This window comes from Musca autumnalis, unplaced genomic scaffold (assembly GCF_047663935.1).
Source record: "Musca autumnalis isolate F117 unplaced genomic scaffold, ASM4766393v1 scaffold_2, whole genome shotgun sequence".
Classification (NCBI taxonomy): Eukaryota; Metazoa; Arthropoda; class Insecta; order Diptera; family Muscidae; genus Musca; species Musca autumnalis.
In genome coordinates, this window is record NW_027411755.1 from 63,037,183 (window position 1) to 63,055,149 (window position 17,967).

The window sequence follows — 17,967 nt, forward strand, 5'->3', positions numbered from 1 at the left end:
TAAATTCCTTTTAAAATTTTGTTTCAAAAATCCACGTTTATGTGACTGATATTTCTTTTAAAAATATTGTTTAAAAAATCCACGTTCATGCAGCTAGAGTCCTTTTAAAGAATATGTCTTTAAAAAATCTATTAAAATAAAAAAGAACCCAAAAAAAAAATCGCCAAATAGATTAAAGCCATATAAAGATAAATAATGGAAAAACACGTTACAACTCATAAACAACCGAAAAACTTTGTCTACAACATTTTGGGGGAAATGACAGATATTCAAGATTACAAATTACCATCATAAAAGAGATTTAAAATCAAACTTTATTCGTTACGTCTTGTGTGTGTCTGTAGTCGTGTATGTACGTGTGAGAAAAATTAGGGATACCCAAACAACACGTGACGCAACAATTTTTTCGCAATATACCATTTAGGTACCCCACATTACATAGAGGAGCCAAACCAGCAGATACACAGATATCAAAAATGCGAGAAGCGTCTACAAAAGACGCAGACATTCTATGTGAGTAGACAGACACACAGACCAGCCAGCCAACCAACCCGCCCGCCATACACCCATATACGAAGCACAAATGTGCTGCATATTTTTTGTTTTGCAGCTTAAAACGGGGAACGAAAACATGACAGACATAAACCAAAAGAAACTTGGAATCAATAACAAAAGTTTTTCAGTTGTTGTTTTTTGGAAAATCCCCAAAATAAAATTTATCATCGGCAATAAGCAATTTTCGTTAGTCAAAACAATGATGGCACATGGAAATTTTGCTCAAATGGTATCTCGCTCTTCCTCTCTCTCTCTCTCTTTAAGTTATAGAATTTGTTTTTCCAGCGAGCGGGTACAGTACCCAGTTTTTTTGTGGGCCATTGACTACTTCGTACGTCAGCCATATCCTGTGACATTATATTTATCATTGTCTAAGGACCAACAACAAAGAGAGGGTGAGAAATATGTAAAAAAAAACTCTTTTTGGGAGAGATAGATATCCAACGAGAGCATATTATTTAAATTATTACAACCAATAAAAAAACTCTGTAGACATCCGACAGACTCATTGATTAACAACAACGGCTGCAGCACCACCAACAAAAATGTTTGGGGAGCACCTGAGCTCAGCCTCGAAAGAAAAATAATAAACAAGCCACATGTATTATCTCTTCATTTTTCATCTGCCGTTGTTGAACAAAGGGAATGCTCACTTACCACTACTAATGCCAGAAATATTTGAGCATCTCTGATGGGGAGCAACAGACCCATGTAAAGTTTTGTCACACGTCTCAGAGCATAACAACAATTATGAAGAATACTGCCACTCTGGAGAGCATAAATGGATATATCACAGCTATGTACGAATGGTCCTTTTGGTGACTAGAAGCATACAAGCTGTCAAACTCTTACTGTGAGAATCACTGATGTATCATCACTTTGAGTTCTTAGCATTCCTAAAATAAAAAGCTTTTTCAAGAGCATAAAACACAGCCTATTCCTCTCTCGTAAACAAATAAGAGCGCTTTCTCAATGATATAAACAAATCAATAGAATGTCAACAACCAGTAATTTAGCTTAACAATCCACTTGACTACTTTGTAAAATGGGAATACATTCAGAAAGAGAAAGAGGGAGAAAAAAGAGAGGAGAAATTTTATTCTCCCTATTAAAATACATAGTTTTGGTTTTCATGGATGAAACGAAAATGACGTCTGTTATATTATGATGCGATGGATTTTTTTAAGAATATTTTTTCAAACTACGTGGATATTTTAACAATATTTGTCAAACAACGTGGAGTTTTTAAAGAATATTTTTCAAACAACGTGGATTTTTTAAAGAATATTTTGTCAAACAACGAGGATTTTTTCAAGACATTTTTTTCAAAGAACGTGGATTTTTTTAAGAATGTTTTTTCAAACAACGTGGATTTTTTGAAGAATGTTTTGTCAAACAACGTTGATTTTTTCAAGAATATTTTTTCAAAGAACGAGGATTTTTTTAAGAATTTTAATATTTTCAAACAACGTGGATTTTTTAAGAATATTAATATTTTCAAACAACGTGTATTTTTTAAGAAAATTTTTTTCAAACAACGTGGGTTTTTAATGAATATTTTTTCAAACGACGTGGCTTTTTAAAAGAACATTCTTTCAAACAACGTGGATTTTTTAAAGATTTTTTTAAACTACGTTGATTTTTTAAGGATTTTTTTTAAACAACTTTGATTTTTTAAAGTTTTTTTTTTCAAAAAACGTGGATTTTTTAAAGAATATTTTTTCAAACAACGTTGATTTTTTAAAGTTTTTTTTCAAAAAACGTGGATTTTTAAAGAATATTTTTTCAAACAACTTGAATTTTTTAAGAATATTTTTTCAAACTACGTGGAATTTTTAAAGAATATTTTTTCAGACATCGTGGATTTTTTTAAGAATATGTTTTCAAACAACGTGGATTTTTTAAAAAAATATTTTTCAAAGAACTTGAATTTTCTTAAGAATTTTTCAAACAACGTGGATTTTTTAAAGAATATGTCTTCAGACAATATGGATTTAAAGAATATTTTTTCAAAGAACTTGATTTTTTTAAGAATTTTTCAAACAACGTGGATTTTTTAGAGAATATTGTTTCAAGCAACTTGGATTTTTAAAGAATATTTGTCAAAGGGCGTGGATTTTTTATATTTTGTCAAACAAAGTGGGTTTTTTTAAGAATATTTTTTCAAAGAACGTGGATTTTTTTAAGAATATTAGTATTTTCAAACAACGTGGATTTTTTAAGGATATTTTTCAAACAACATAGATTTTTCAAAGATTTTTTTTCAAACAACGGGGATTTTTAAGATTTTTTTTCAAACAACGTGGAATTTTTAAAGAATATTTTTTCAGACATCGTGGATTTTTTTAAGAATATGTTTTCAAACAACGTGGATTTTTAGAGAATATTTTTCAAACTACGTAGATATTTAAAGTATATAGTCGAAGGACGCGGATTTTTTAATGAATATTTTTTCAAATATCGTGGATTTTTAAAGAATATTTTTTCAAATAAAGTGGATTTTTAAAGAATATTTTTCAAGGCACGTGGATTTTTTAAAGAATATTTTTCAAGGCACGTGGATTTTTTAAAGAATATTTTTCAAGGCACGTGGATTTTTTAAAGAATATTTTTCAAGGCACGTGGATTTTTTAAAGAATATTTTTCAAGGCACGTGGATTTTTTAAAGAATATTTTTCAAGGCACGTGGATTTTTTAAAGAATATTTTTCAAGGCACGTGGATTTTTTAAAGAATATTTTTCAAGGCACGTGGATTTTTTAAAGAATATTTTTCAAGGCACGTGGATTTTTTAAAGAATATTTTTCAAGGCACGTGGATTTTTTAAAGAATATTTTTCAAGGCACGTGGATTTTTTAAAGAATATTTTTCAAGGCACGTGGATTTTTTAAAGAATATTTTTCAAGGCACGTGGATTTTTTAAAGAATATTTTTCAAGGCACGTGGATTTTTTAAAGAATATTTTTCAAGGCACGTGGATTTTTTAAAGAATATTTTTCAAGGCACGTGGATTTTTTAAAGAATATTTTTCAAGGCACGTGGATTTTTTAAAGAATATTTTTCAAGGCACGTGGATTTTTTAAAGAATATTTTTCAAGGCACGTGGATTGTTTAAAGAATATTTTTCAAGGCACGTGGATTTTTTAAAGAATATTTTTCAAGGCACGTGGATTTTTTAAAGAATATTTTTCAAGGCACGTGGATTTTTTAAAGAATATTTTTCAAGGCACGTGGATTTTTTAAAGAATATTTTTCAAGGCACGTGGATTTTTTAAAGAATATTTTTCAAGGCACGTGGATTTTTTAAAGAATATTTTTCAAGGCACGTGGATTTTTTAAAGAATATTTTTCAAGGCACGTGGATTTTTTAAAGAATATTTTTCAAGGCACGTGGATTTTTTAAAGAATATTTTTCAAGGCACGTGGATTTTTTAAAGAATATTTTTCAAGGCACGTGGATTTTTAAAGAATATTTTTCAAGGCACGTGGATTTTTTAAAGAATATTTTTCAAGGCACGTGGATTTTTTAAAGAATATTTTTCAAGGCACGTGGATTTTTTAAAGAATATTTTTCAAGGCACGTGGATTTTTTAAAGAATATTTTTCAAGGCACGTGGATTTTTTAAAGAATATTTTTCAAGGCACGTGGATTTTTTAAAGAATATTTTTCAAGGCACGTGGATTTTTTAAAGAATATTTTTCAAGGCACGTGGATTTTTTAAAGAATATTTTTCAAGGCACGTGGATTTTTTAAAGAATATTTTTCAAGGCACGTGGATTTTTTAAAGAATATTTTTCAAGGCACGTGGATTTTTTAAAGAATATTTTTCAAGGCACGTGGATTTTTTAAAGAATATTTTTCAAGGCACGTGGATTTTTTAAAGAATATTTTTCAAGGCACGTGGATTTTTTAAAGAATATTTTTCAAGGCACGTGGATTTTTTAAAGAATATTTTTCAAGGCACGTGGATTTTTTAAAGAATATTTTTCAAGGCACGTGGATTTTTTAAAGAATATTTTTCAAGGCACGTGGATTTTTTAAAGAATATTTTTCAAGGCACGTGGATTTTTTAAAGAATATTTTTCAAGGCACGTGGATTTTTTAAAGAATATTTTTCAAGGCACGTGGATTTTTTAAAGAATATTTTTCAAGGCACGTGGATTTTTTAAAGAATATTTTTCAAGGCACGTGGATTTTTTAAAGAATATTTTTCAAGGCACGTGGATTTTTTAAAGAATATTTTTCAAGGCACGTGGATTTTTTAAAGAATATTTTTCAAGGCACGTGGATTTTTTAAAGAATATTTTTCAAGGCACGTGGATTTTTTAAAGAATATTTTTCAAGGCACGTGGATTTTTTAAAGAATATTTTTCAAGGCACGTGGATTTTTTAAAGAATATTTTTCAAGGCACGTGGATTTTTTAAAGAATATTTTTCAAGGCACGTGGATTTTTTAAAGAATATTTTTCAAGGCACGTGGATTTTTTAAAGAATATTTTTTCATACAACGTGGATTTCTAAAGAATATTTTTTCATACAACGTGGATTTTTAAAGAATATTTTTTCGTACAACGTGGATTTTTTACAGAATATTTTTTCGTACAACGTGGATTTTTTAAAGAATATTTTTTCATACAACGTGGATTTTTTAAAGAATATTTTTTCATACAACGTGGATTTTTTAAAGAATATTTTTTCATACAATGTGGATTTTTTAAAGAATATTTTTTCATACAACGTGGATTTTTTAAAGAATATATTTTCATACAACGCGGGTTTTTTAAAAAATATTTTTTCAAACAACGTGGTTTTTTTAAATAATATGTTTTCAGACAACGTGGATTTTTTTAGGAATATGTTTTCAAACAACTTGATTTTTTTAAGAATGTGTTTTTCAAACAACGTGGTTTTTTTAGAGAATATTGTTTCAAAAAACGTGGATTTTTTAGAGAATATTGTTTCAAACAACGTAAATTTTTAAAGAATATTTTCAAGGCACGTAGATTTTTTAAAATTTTTTTGAAACATCCTGGATTTTTCTTAAATATTGTTTTGAAACATCCTGGATTTTTCTTAAATATTTTTTTAAACAACCTGGATTTTTTAAGAATATTTTTTCAAACAACCTGGATTTTTTTATATTATTTTTTCAAACAAACTAGATTTGTTAAGAATATTTTTTCAAACAACGTAGATTTTTTAAATATATTTTTCAACAGAAGTGGATTTTTTAAAGAATATTTTTTAAAAAAGTGAATTTTTTAAGAATATTTCTCAACAGAAGTGGATTTTTTGAATAATATTATTCAAGGCATTGGATTTTTTAAGAATGCTTTTCAAGCCGATGGCTTACCAGCCGAGCTGTTCAAAAGCGGTGGTGACACGATGATAAGGTGTATTCATCAGCTAATTAGCACCATCTGGAACCTGAGTATCCTGTGCCCCGTCCACAAGAAAGGAGATAAGACTGTATGCTTACTTTAGTGGCATAAGTCTACTCCCTATTGCCTACAAGATCGAGTCAGGGATATTGTGCGAACGACTAAAGCCTATGGTCAACGAGATAATTGGATCATACCAATGCGGCTTTAGACTTGGCAAGTCCACCATTGACCAGATATTTACCCTGCGGCAAATCCTGGAGAAGACCCAAGAGATGCAGATCGACACCTACCAGCTTTTTGTCGATTATAAAGCAGCCTTCGACAGTCCGCTGCGTTCAAAGGTATTCCAAACCATGTCTGAATTTAGTATCTCGGCAAAGCTCTTCCGGCTTTGTAAAATGACTTTAACTGACACGAGATCCTCAGTTAAAATAGGAAAGAACCTATACGAAGAGTTTTGTACCAAAAGAAGCTTCAGACATGGAGACAGCCTTTCGTGTGATCTCTTCAGCATCCTGCTGGAAAAGGTTTTACGAGATGCAAACGTCAAAAGAAGTGGCACAATCTACACCAATAGCCACATGTTACTTGCTTATGCTGATGATATAGACATCATGGGACGATCAGTAAAAGAAGTAACTGAGAATTTTATGAAGGTCGAAGGAGAATCTGCTAAAGTGGGTCTGGCGGTAAACGGTGAGAAGACCAAGTTGATGGTGTCGACGCGCTCATTGAGCTCGGATCTAATGTGGAAGTTGGTCCCTATAATTTTGAGGTAGTAAAAGACTTCGTCTACCTCTGCACCTCCGTAAACACAACAAACGACATCAGTTGTGAAATAAAAAGAAGAATTGTATTGGCCAAGAGATGCTACTTTGGTTTAAGTAAGCAGTTTAAAAACAAAGCCACATCTCGTCAAACAAAAATAACGCTCTTCAAAACACTGATACTACCCGTGCTGATGTATGGCTCCGAAGCCTGGGTACTTGCGCAAGCAGACATGACAGTGCTTGGTGTGTTTGAGAGAAAAATTCTTCGAAAGTTCTACGGACCAATCTGCGTTGACGGTGAATATCGACGTCGCATGAACCACGAACTGCACCTGCTACACAACGACATCAATACAGTTAAACGTATCAAGATGCACCGATTGCGTTGGCTAGGCCATATCATAAGAATGAGCGAAGATGAACCCGCTAAAAAGGGTAAGTATAAATGCGGACCTCTTGGCGGTGCACGCAGAATTGGTAGGACAAGGAATAGATGGCGCAAACAAGTGGATGAAGAGATAAAAAGGCGCGGTAATCCAGAGTGCGAAGCAACAAATAGAGAGACTTGGAGATCTATTTTTAGTTCGGCCTATGGAACAAATGTTCTGTAATGGGCCAGCTAAGTAAGTAAGCTTTTCTAGAAACGTAGATTTTTTAATAATATTTTTCAAGGCGCGTAGATTACGACACGTGATTTTTTTTAAGAATATTTTTCAAGGCACTTGGATTTGTTTAAGAATATTTTTAAGGCACGGAGATTTTTTTTTAAATCTTGTTCATGTGTTTTTTTTTGAGAATATTTTCAGGGCACGTGGATTTTTATGAATATTTTTCAAGGCACTTGATTTTTTAAAATATTTTCCATTTTTTCAAGGGATATGGAATTTTTTAAGAATATTTTTCAAGGGACATGGATTTTTTTAAGCATATTTTTCAAGCGACTTGGATTTTTTAAGAATATTTTTGGATTTTTTTAAGATTTTTTAGGAATATTAAGGGAACAATGCTTTGAAATATATCCTTAAAAAATCCATGGAGGGAACAATGTTTTGAAATATATTCTTTAAAAATCCACATCTACGGACAGAACAGTGCTTTAAAAAATATTCTTTAAAAATCCACATCCATATCTGCTATTAAGAGACGGGCCCATAGGTCATCTGCAATTTAATAGATGGACTCTAAGGCTATTTACTATACAATAAATGACTTCAGAGACAGTAGATGGGCTCATAGGACATCAATTGCCCAGTAGATGGGCTCATAGGCCAAAAACTGTCGAGTAGACGAACTCATAGGACATCTACTGTCCAGTAGATGGGCTCATAGATCATCTGGTATGCAGTAGATGGGCTCATATGCCACCTAGGTAATATACTGCGCAGTAGATGTTTCAGCTCATTTAAAAAAACTTTTTTCAGTTCGCTTAAAAAGACTTCTGCGTCGTCTTGTATTAAAAAGACTATTTGGTCCAATTCATCTCAATTAGACATCCTGTTTCAGTCCTCCACCAAAAAGACTCCCTCATTCAGATTGTCTAAACTACACCCTCTACCTCTTAAACAACCAAAAAATGCAAAAATCCAAAAAAAAATTCACAATTTTATTTAATTTAGCACAAGGGCCGACGAAGGTATTGGTGCAAAAAAGAAAAGCTTTTTAACCAAAACAAAGAACTCCCGTACATCCCTTTTTGACTCCGAGAAATAGGAATTACACGGAGCAACATAGCAGCAAAAACCCCAAATGAACAAACAACTTTACTCCCTTGAACCCTAACACAACATAAAATAAAAGTTATCTTGTTTTTTTCTCTTGAGTTTTCTCATTTGTACTGCAAACGAAAGAAAAAGCTTTTCCTACTTTTATTTCAGTGTTCTATGTTTTGGGGATTTCATTACCACTTGGCGAGTTCACAGGGACAAGTGAATATGGTATGAAAGAGGTAGGAGGTCCCAAATAGCTTGGCGCTCTAGAAAAATCATTCATCCTAGTATAAATATTCACTAACACATACGTGAATGACTCGCATTGACTATAGTTGGCGGCTCTGATGATTGAGCAGCCATGTGAGAGACTCCCGACCCCCTTTAATTGTGTTATTGTTGTTATTTTTGTTTGTTCTTATTCTTTATTCCGATTTGTATAACAGAGAAACAGCAGCAGCTCTGTTTTATATCTCCACATCACCAACTATGTAGGTAGGTATCTCCTCTCTCTCTCAGTGGGAATATATGATTCGCACTGCATTGCATTTTTTTTGCCTTGCTTTGCTAAATTCTTTTTGTCTTTCAGTAGTGTGGCTGTGGCTTTTGTTTTCTTTTTCTTTCCTCTTCTTTTATGTGTTTCATAACAAAAACACAAACGAAGCATGAACATGACACGAAAAATTAAGATACGACATGAAAATCGGCACAACACAGGCAAACAATTTGACATCCCCACCGAAAGCAATCACAGAGAGTCTCACAGCACTGAGATAGAGACTTGTGTTGCAGAAAAAAAGAATAATGCCGGTTGGGATAGGGTCGTGAAATAACCCTCATTTGTGTGGTACATACATACATATACTTTTGGGTGTAGGGTTGTATTCTCTTATATGAATATAGGGAAGGAGGGGGAAGATAGGTGCCAGAGGTATCCCCAAAAACAAAAATCACTCTACTATGTTTTATGTTGAAATTTACCCACCTAGTTTTTTGCTGCTGCTGCTGTTGTTATTATTTTGCTTCTTTGGGTACAGTGTGTGATGAATGAAATGACAAAATAAATGGGAAGAAGACGACGAATAACAAAAACAACAAAAACGACCGACAAAAAACTGCAAGCAATGAAATCTAGAATTTTTTTTAATAAAATACGACGCAATTTAGGAAACGAAAACTATTTTTATGAGAATTCTTCGAGGTTTGCTTTTTGTTTATGATCAGCAAAATAAGTGAGGTTGTGGTATAAAATTACAAAGTGAAACAAAAAGAAACACAGGATGCGGATTGTTGATTTTGTTGGTCATTCTAGATAAGTATTTTATATATATTTTTTTGTAGAAAGAATTTCCATAGGTTATCGGTTTTCTGAAGGTGGACGCGATGACCTCCTACTCTTCGTAGGCCAAAACTATACAGTAGATGGGCTCAAATGTCATCTACTATGGAGTAGATAGGCTCGCAGGTACTATACTATGCAGTAGATGGCCCCACAGGCCATCTACTATGAAGTAGATGGGCTCGTAGGCCATCTACTATGAAGTACATGGGCTCATAGGCCATCTACTATGAAGTAGATGGGCTCGTAGGCCATCCACTACGAAGTAGATGGGCTCGTAGGCCATCTACTATGAAGTACATGGGCTCCACAGGCCATCTACTATGAAGTAGATGGGCTCGTAGGCCATCTACTATGAAGTACATGGGCTCATAGGCCATCTACTATGAAGTAGATGGGCTCGTAGGCCATCCACTACGAAGTAGATGGGCTCGTAGGCCATCTACTATGAAGTACATGGGCTCATAGGTCACCTACTATGAAGTAGATGGGCTCATAGGCCATCTACTATGAAGTAGATGGGCTCATAGGCCATCTACTATAAAGTAGATGGGCTCATAGGTCATCTACTATAAAGTAGATGGGCTCATTGATCATCTACTATGCAGTAGATGGGCTCATAGAACAACTTCTATGCAGTAGATGGATTCATAGAATATCTACTACACAGTAAATGGGTTATATACCATCTACTATGAAGTGGATGGACTCATAGACCATATAATATGCAGTAGATGGGCTCGTAGGCTATCTACTATGCAGTTGATGGGCTCGGTGGCCATATACTATGAAGTAGATGGGCTCATAAGCCATCTACTATGAAGTAGATAGGCTCATAGGCCATCTACTATGAAATAGATGGGCTCATATCTACTATGCAGTTGATGGGCTCGTATGTCATCTTCTATGCAGTAGAAGGGCTCGTATGCTATATAATATGTAGTAGATGGACTCGTAGGCTATCTACTTTGAATTAGATGGGCTCGTAGGCAATTTACTTTGAAGTAGATGGGCTCGTAGGCCATCTACTATGAATTAGATGGGCTCATAAGCCATCTACTATGAAGTAGATTGGCTCATAGGCCATCTACTATGAAGTTGATGGGCTCATAGGCCATCTACTATGAAGTTGATGGGCTCATAGGCCATCTACTATGATGTTGATGGGCTCATAGGCCATCTACTATGAAGTTGATGGGCTCATAGGCCATCTACTATGAAGTTGATGGGCTCATAGGCCATCTACTATGAAGTTGATGGGCTCATAGGCCATCTACTATGAAGTAGATGGGCTCATAGGCCATCTACTATGAAGTATTCCATCTACTATGAAGTAGATGGGCTCATAGGTCATCTACTATGAAGTGGATGGGCTCATAGACCATATACTATGAAGTAAACGGGCTCATAGGCCATCTACTATAAATTAGTATATTTGTATACAGTAGATGGGTTCGTATGCCATTTACTATGCAGTATATGTAGGATCGTAGGCCATATACTCATAGAACAGTTCAAAGGTATTTTATCACCTCTGGAAGTCGCACTTTCATATATTATTTAAAAGATAATTGACCTAGTTTCCGACAGTTCAATAGTCACCGCTTCAGAGATCTGTCCAGGCCTTCTCACGCTTGGGTAGCAAAAGAACGTTCCGAGACATCATCATTGCTGCAGCCGATCCAAATTGAGACCACATTTCCAAGCAGAGGCGACGGGATTACTATATGAGCATATGACCCCAGAGTCAGGATGCTGATACTGGAAGTTAACAGGTTGGTCGGTGAACACATGCGGAACAAGTGGCTAAATCATATGAAAAGTTGCAGCATTGAAGCAGGTCAACCCTGCAAATATGGAAGGTAGGTCCTTAGTTACGTTTGGCGACGTTACACTGACATGACCGATTATCAAGTTATATTAATCGACAGTTTGTGGAGCCCCCCGGAGTGGCGGGGCGAAGTAAAGAATACTACGTCGCATTAGATCTCTTCCTGTCGAGGAGGAACCCTCACAATTTATAATGAATTATGTTGCGAATGCCCTCAGAAACGCTAAATCTCCCAATGCGTTGGGTACTGATGGTATCTCCATGGTAATGCTGAAATAGCTTGATTAGCCGCGAATCGAGTATCTCTGCAAAGTTCACAACCTGTCGCTAACTACCCACATCGCTCCCGATGACGAACCGCTACTGAAGCCAGGCAAGGATGCCAGCAAAGTTGAATCGTACAGACCGATATCGCGTTTATCGTCTGTATCAAAACCCTTGAGGCTTGAGGCCGATCGACTGATTAGCATGGGGTTCGTAAGCAGTACGGCACGCCATCTTCACACATATTCGTCGAGGACTCAACCAGAGTAAAAGCCCTTGATACTGTCAAGCACTACCCTCCAGCCAAGTTTGAAATGATGGATAATCAATTATATGTGTGGAATTTAGCCGTACGCGGAATTCAAGAAAAATAAGTCCAAGCCCCGTATAATGAAACCTGAGGGTGGGGTGATATTTCTGATAGTGTTTAACCTTTACCTTTCCTGTATTCCACCCCCTACACAGGGTAAATCTCTGCCACTTAACCTACGGCCATGGACTTCATCTGAGTTGAATTCAGTTGAATGTCAAGGTCGATGGTAGCAGAATTTCAACCACTAGCTACTGTAAGATTTTTGGGGTCACATTCGAGAGCATGTAAATGTCGTCCGCGTGTGCCACTGCTGTTTGCGACAAGCTGAGGTGTACATTCTAGGGGTCACATTCGTCAACATGTTCAAGCTGCCCGCGCATTCCGCAGATATCTGCGATAGGCTGAGATGTAGGAACAAGGTCCTCAAGTTCCTATCTGGCGGCATTTGGGGTGCATATAAAGAATCCTTTTTGACCATATATAACAAGATAGGTCGTTGGTAAGCTATGCGGAGCCAGTGTGGTAAGCTATCCGGAGCCAACGCGATGGAAAAACATTCAAACTTGTCAGAATGCCACCCTGAGAACTACAACAGGGTATCTCCTCATGTCATCAGTTGACCATCTACATGAGAAGATAAAGATTCTTCCAGTACAGCAACCCAATGGCATGCTTTGGTAAGCTATGCGGAGTCAGTGTGGCCCGCGAATATAAGAGCAACGCGATGGGAAAACGTTCAAACTTATCAGAATGCCACCCTGAGACCTGCATCAGGATGTCTCCTCATGTCATCAGTGAACCATCTACAGGAGAAGACAAAGATTCTTCCAGTACAGAAACCCAATGGCATGCTTTCGTTACCATATATAACGTGATGGGTCGGTAGTTGGTAAGGTATGCGGAGCCAGTGTGGTCCGCGAATATAAGAGCAACGCGATGGAAAAACATTCAAACTTGTCAGAATGCCACCCTGAGAACTGTAACAGGGTGACCCCTCATGTCATCAGTGAACCATCTACAGGAGAAGACAAAGATTCTTCCAGTACAGCAACCCAATGGCATGCTTTGCGTTGCGTTGCAGTACTTGCACGGGTGTTACCGTCAGAGCCATACTAATCACCATCTGTTGGATATGACCCCTGGCATTGCAGGAGGGATCTTCATAAAAGAGAGTTCCAACATTAAAAGAGAAACCCTGGATCAGCAGGCCCAGATGCAGACGCAGATGCCTTAAAGAACAATGGTGTGAATGCGGTACTCAGAGAACATCCTCCATCTATCGCAGCTGAGGAGAGTCAGCTGTCACAACAAACCAGAGTAGTTTTGGCTCAACACCGCTCAGGATGGTGCAGCCGTATACATTTCTATAGTTCATTTGAATTACGTTTCACTTACTCAGGTTCCAGAATACTACAACCTTCGGACAATGGGATATTGCTGGTCTGGGTCTCATTGGCCTTCGAGCGACGACCAATTTATATGCGAGAAATCTGAGAGAAAATTACAAGGCTTGTCAAGTTTTAAGATGATTGGGACAGGTGTACCATTAGCCTAGAGGTCAGTTAGGTAAGATTCCGCTTCATTTAATCTTACCGAACTGACCTCTAGGCTAATGGTACACCTGTCCCAATCCTCTTTAAACTTGACAAGTCTTGCAGGTTCCAGATTACTACAACTTACTCAGGTTCCAGAATACTGCAAACTCCGGACAATGGGATATAACAGGTCTGGGTCTCATTGGCCTTCGAGCGACGACCAATTTATATGCGAGAAATCTGAGTGAAAATTTCAAGACTTGTCAAGCTTTAATAGGATTGGGTACCGTTAGCCTAGAGGCCACTTCGTTAAGATTCCGCTTCATTTAATCAGGTTCCAGATTACTACAACGCTCGGAGAATGTTATCCGACTACTCTGGTATATAATGCCCTTAAAAGATGGATAAGACTCGTTGCTGCCACGCGTCCCGGAGCCATTCGTGGCTCATGGATAATTTGGACTTCGGTTTTCTTCTGAGAATACCTACTATAATCTCATACCTTTATTAGTATTATTTTTAAACAATGACCAACCTAAATGCAATGGATCTGAGAGGGAATTGTAAGACTTGTCAAGCTTTAATTGAGTTGGGACGGGTGTACCGTTGGCCTAGAGGTCAGCAAGGTAAGATTCCGTTTTATTTACTCAAGTTCCAGAATGCTACAACGTTCGGACAATGTGATGAATCTGAGAGATACGTTAAAACATTCCAAGCTTCAATAGAATTGGGAAAGATATACATAGGATTATTATGTAGGTCAGTTCCTTTATGCAGGTTCCAACTTTCAACCAATGTGAGCAACGACCAACCTACATGTGACGAATCTGAGGGAAAAGTGCAAGACATTCTAAGCTTTAATATGAATGGAGCAGGTGTACGATTAGCTATATGTTAGGTCGTTTAGATTACGCTTCAATTAATCAGGTTCCAGAATACTACAACGTTCGGACAGATATTTCGGTATTAAGGTGGGTACCTACTTGCCGGTCAACTCCAAACGGAGACAATGCGTTCATCAGCGCCATCAACACCGAAGTGTGAGTACCAATTTGTTCCTACGCATTTGGTCGTATTCATCCCCTTGGTTTGGGGCGAAGCTTATCTAACACTCCTGCCTTTCTGTGGATCAGGCACCCGGTTGATAATGCAACTCCACATTCGAGCCGAAACCCATGCTTTGGGTTTAAACCACAACCACCGCTATGCTCCCCACAGGGACCTTTACCAAACTGCCAGGCTAGATCTAACCAACCTATGGGCTCCTAGTACCCGCCGTACCTGAATATAGCCTCCGGTCAGGCAACGTTCAGACAATGGAACGTTTCATTTACTCAAGTTCCAGAATACTACAACGTTCGGTAATGGAATCTGGATCTGGATGCTAATGCCCTTTGGGCCACAACAAAGCTAAATGAGGCGAATCAGACTTATCAAGATTTAAAAGGATTGGAATAGGTCTACAATTTGCATACAGGTCAGTTCGGTAAAATTTCGCTTCAATTACTCAGGTTCCAGAATACTATAAGGTTCATGCCCTTAAAAATGGATAAGACACGTTGGTGTCATTCTGTAAGTCGCTCATTGGTAGTTTGGACCTTATTTCTCACCTGGGAATACCCTTTATATTCGCCAATAAATTCTGATAGGTATCTTAATTTTGTTTAAACAATTATTTAAACATTTTTTTGCAACGAAGCCTTAGTTCTCTGCTAAGAACAAACTATAGGTATGTAACTGAAAACAAGTTCTATCAAATAACCAGCAAAAACAAAAGCAACAACTAAAATGTTTTCTGCAAGCAACAATAAATAAGATAGGTAAATAGCAGAACAAGACAAAACAAAAATAAAGTTAAGTATTTGTTTTGTATTTCACATTTGTAACGTTGTTTATAGGTAGAGGAGGGAGCGAGGTATGTAGGTTTGTTTGGGGGGACCCGGACTATGACGAGTCAATTCGACTACGTCTTCTGACGAGCGAAAGATGGATGTTTAAGAACAACAAAAAAACAACACGATGGATGGATACATTGTGGAAATGAAACGAAAATGTTGAACGAAACAAAAATGCAAAATGTCAATGTCCTCGCGACTCACTGACAATAATTCTATGCCGCTTGTTGGGCTTAATGTGCTGCCCGGTTTTCCTACCTACCGACCTCTCAGTACAATGCACACCATGCCATACCATGCATATAACCCACGAGAGAGTAACTTGGAGAGAATGAATTTGCCATATTTTTTCTGGCTCAGAACAATAAACAAAGAGTGCACTCAATGCAAGGCAGAGAGTTGATTACAATAACCATACGCATAGATGTACTCTTGCTGAAGATAGAGGGATATATTGCAGTGGAGCCCCACATGAGAGTAGATTTTTACTGTTAAGTGGAGGCAGAGAGCTTGCATCCACACTCCAAACCAAGTGTATTTGTTGTTCTATGGGGGTTTTTGTTTTGTAGTTCAATTTTGCCATTCTGAGTGCATGAGAGTGTAGAGTGTCTGAAAGAACACTTAAGTCCATGCACACACACACACACATCCTCATACTTATGTTGAGAATTGCCGTTGTTGCCATTACTTTGCCTTGTTTTCTTTCTCTCTTCTGGTTTTTGTGCTTGAATTCAACAAGAAAAAAAAATCTAGAATGAATATTCTGCTTGTTGGTTGTTTCATTTCGTTTTAATTTCTCGTTGTTGTTTTGCATTTTTCTTCTTCTTCTGTTTCTGTGTTCTACTCCACAACTCTGTGACTACTGCGGCTGTTTTGCAGTACAAGTACTGCGTCGCAAGTTTGTATTTCATTGTTGTTGTTTTGGTTTTTTGTTGTTGTTCGTTCGTTCGTTTTTTAACGTTTCAATAACTGAATTCGTTTGTCGTTTGCGAATATATCCGACAGCTATATAATAAAATACAATACAAATTTTCTTGCATTTGTTGTTGCTGCCGTTGTTGTTTTTATTGAATATATAGTACACATTTTACTTTTGTTTTTGCAAGATATTTTAGTGAACCGAAATGGAATTGAAACATATTATTTTCTAAACAAGAGAATTTTTATACATTTTTCATGTCTTTCTGGTGTTGGTGGTATGAGAGCTTTTTTATGGGTTTCCAACTGCTGCTGCTGCTACTACTGCGGCTGAGGCTGTTAGCTACTACGTATGACAGCAACACAAACAGCTGCATTGTTTTAATGAAATTCCATATCAAAAAGAAGTATGAAATGTAAAAAAAAAATTTGAAACAAAATTTAATAATTTAATAAAATACAATTCTTATTTTTTATGTTTAACAAATGTATATCCACACTGTGGGGTATGTATGTAACATACAAAAGGAAACGAGATATACTTATAATTCCTTCTAGGCATATAGTACATAGAATCACTTTCTGAGTAAATCGACGCATAAATCAATTCATGTCCGTCCGATCGCAACGTGATATTTGCATTTATTGTCCGACTCAGCTGAAAATTGGGGAATATAATTTTTTTAGCCATAGAAAGAACGCTTTTGCTTTTGGTGAAAATCGGTTCAGAGTTGGATATAGCTCCCATATACATATATTATCGGCCGATTTCACGTATTTGGTGTATCAAACACGCTACATATATCAAATTTCGATAAAACTTGGAATGTGTTACTGAATTCGGTCTAAAAATAAATGCGCCAAATTATATCGAAATCCTTTCAGATTTGAATATAGCTCCCATTTATATTTTCGGCCGATTTCACATATTTGCTGCACCAAACAATGTGTGACAGAGTTCGGTCTAAAAATAAATGTGCCAAGTTATATCGAAATCGGTGCAGATTTGGATATAGCTCCCATAGATATTTTCGCCCTATTTCACGTATTTGCTACACCAAACACCCTATATCTATCAATTTTGATGAAACCTGGAATGTGTGACGGGGATCCTTTACTTCAAAGTTGGGGCTATCTGGCTCTACCGTAGACGATTAAAGCCAATACAATTGTATTTTCCTGAGGCGGTGAGGGACTCGACGACTCCCAGGAATACATATTAGTAGGGATAACCACAATACATGGTACTGAAACTTGAAATAACTCGATTGGAGGATTCATCCAGAGGAAGAGGATGAGGTACTTTCAATGAGAAAGCTATGTACATCCACCTTAACGTTATCATAATACATTCTTATTATTCCATAGTTGGCCCTAATTTCTCATGTCTTGGTTGATCAGTCCCGGCTGGTATGGGGGCATCTATTTTTACAGTAGATGACCAGAGCGGACATCTA

At 36.4% G+C, this 17,967-nt stretch overlaps 2 protein-coding genes across 5 annotated transcripts in view; both read right to left on the minus strand.

Annotated features, from left to right (window-relative positions):
• Nucleotides 1-17,967, minus strand: part of tai (basic helix-loop-helix family member taiman) — a 360,628-nt gene that overhangs the window by 171,700 nt on the left and 170,961 nt on the right. The window lies entirely within an intron of this gene.
• The window catches only part of LOC141394003 (uncharacterized), a 698,389-nt gene continuing 696,778 nt past the window's right edge, over nucleotides 16,357-17,967 (minus strand). The window contains exon 9 of the transcript XR_012410231.1: nucleotides 16,357-16,367. The gene's annotated coding sequence lies outside the window, so the exon portion shown is untranslated. The remainder of the gene's footprint in view (nucleotides 16,368-17,967) is intronic.